Source organism: Schistocerca gregaria, chromosome 9 (assembly GCF_023897955.1).
Source record: "Schistocerca gregaria isolate iqSchGreg1 chromosome 9, iqSchGreg1.2, whole genome shotgun sequence".
Taxonomy (NCBI): Eukaryota; Metazoa; Arthropoda; class Insecta; order Orthoptera; family Acrididae; genus Schistocerca; species Schistocerca gregaria.
In genome coordinates, this window is record NC_064928.1 from 23,041 (window position 1) to 25,228 (window position 2,188).

The 2,188-nt window shown below is 48.6% G+C and overlaps 1 non-coding gene across 1 annotated transcript; it reads left to right on the forward strand.

The window, feature by feature from the left end:
• Nucleotides 1-1,822: 1,822 nt before the first annotated feature.
• On the forward strand, nt 1,823-1,895 carry Trnat-agu (transfer RNA threonine (anticodon AGU)). The gene has a single exon. It is a non-coding gene; the product is annotated as a tRNA-Thr (tRNA).
• Nucleotides 1,896-2,188: the final 293 nt, after the last annotated feature.

Below are 2,188 nucleotides of genomic sequence, written 5' to 3' on the forward strand. Positions count from 1 at the left end.
CTAGAGGGTGGACAACACGTTGGTCTTACTCAGAGCGGTGTCCGAATTCTATTTTCGACGTTATACGTGCCACTTTCATTTTGGCCAACTACGATTCGACACAGAATGCACGAAACCTGAAAGACACCCTAACGGATACATAGAGAGTAGTGTTTGTCTGCTGAATAATGGGAGTGCAAGGGTCTGTGTCGTCTATATGGCTGTATGTAGCACCATTAGTCTTCGGGGGGGCGGGCGTAGCTCAGATGGTAGAGCGTTCGCTTAGTATGCGAGAGGTACTGGGATCAATACCCAGCGCCTCCAGAATTTTTAACACACCTACATGCGCACCTTGATATGCAAGTGGAATAATTCACAACCAGCAGATGTGTCTAGGAAGATACAAGCGAATGATTAGCATCCACAATTGACAAGCGTGCTGTTATTAGTGCGCAGGAAGCACCCTCCTCCCACGCCTACACTTAATTTAGAAACAGTACAAGTGTTCCCGTAAGATTCTCAAGCCTATGTCGGAAAGATCTGCCTTGCGCCGAGTTCACGTAAATCCCACTGCACATTCCTATTCTTTGCGTGCAGTCAGCTGCTACTGGTGTTGCTAGTTGTGACTGCTGATAACAGATGCCGTAGCAATCAATTCATGGAGTGAGTTGTATGATTTGCGATAGTCTGTCTCTGACAAGCAAGCACAGGTGACATAGGTGCGAACACAGGAAGCTTGCAGACCCTCGCTGCCTGCAGACACCAAGCAGCCACACTAGGAGGGCGGCCTAAGCCGTAGGCGAATTGTGCTCATTCGCTTTGGCGCGACGTCGAACTATAAATAATGCTGTCACTAGCGTGAGCGTTGCGTGAGCGTCGTGGAAAGTCGGAAAAGTCGGCTGCGAGGGTGAGTGCCAAGTTTGGGGAGCGTTTCGTAGTATGCGCAGTGCAATGGAGACGCGGAAACTTGTTGTGGCCCAGTGTTTTGCAGTTGGACGACAAGATTGGTACACAGTAGTAAAGAGCGAGGCACTGAGTTGGCATAAATAATGTAGTGCACAATAGGGGTCGAGATGTGTTTGTTACCTCAGGTGCTGTATAATTGTCGACAAGGAGTGAAAACGGAGCAATTTGTGACGGCTCTTTCAATTTAAGACGTTAAAAACAGACGGAATTTGCATTTGTAATACCAGAGCATCGAAACTACTTGGAACTTTTGTGTATATGAACGTGTCCGCGCCTTTGTACTCTGCTCCCTTCACCGCTACAAACCAACCAACCATCGTGTCCGTGCGCATCTGAGTCGCAAAGAATGGGGAATAGCGAAATTTGCTCGTGCATGGGGCGTAGCTCAGTTGTTAGAGCGTTCGCTTGGCATGTGAAAGGTCCAGGGTTTAAGCCGCGGCGCCTCCATTTTTTGTGGTCAGTGCATGGTAAGTGTTGGTCACGGCGAACCTAAAGGCACGCAAGATGTTGCAAAGCCAGTGTCGCAGACTAATATGATGTATACTGACGTAAGGAGAGCAAGATGTAAGTGTGGGGACCAGCTGTTAACGAGGTGTCATCGAGTGCAGTTCTGTCTTAGGTATCGCGGCTTAACCTCATTGAAGTCTAGAGGGTGGACAACACGTTGGTCTTACTCAGAGCGGTGTCCGAATTCTATTTTCGACGTTATACGTGCCACTTTCATTGTGGCCAACTACGATTCGATACAGAATGCACGAAACCTGAAAGCACCCTAACGGATACATAGAGAGTAGTGTTTGTCTGCTGAATAATGGGAGTGCAAGGGTCTGTGTCGTCCATATGGCTGTATGTAGCACCATCAGTCGTCGGGGGGGGGGGGGGCGTAGCTCAGATGGTAGAGCGCTCGCTTAGTATGCGAGAGGTTCTGGGATCAATACCCAGTGCCTCCAGAATTTTTAACACACCTACATGCGCACCTTGATATGCAAGTGGAATAATTCACAGCCAGCAGATGTGTCTAGGAAGATACAAGCTTGCGCCGAGTTCACGTAAATCCCACTGCACATTCCTATTCTTTGCGTGCAGTCAGCTGCTACTGGTGTTGTTAGTTGTGACTGTTGATAACAGATGCCGTAGCAATCAATTCATGGAGTGAGTTGTATGTTTTGCGATAGTCTGTCTCTGACAAGCAAGCACAGGTGACATAGGTGCGAACACAGGAAGCTTGCAGACCCTCGCTGCC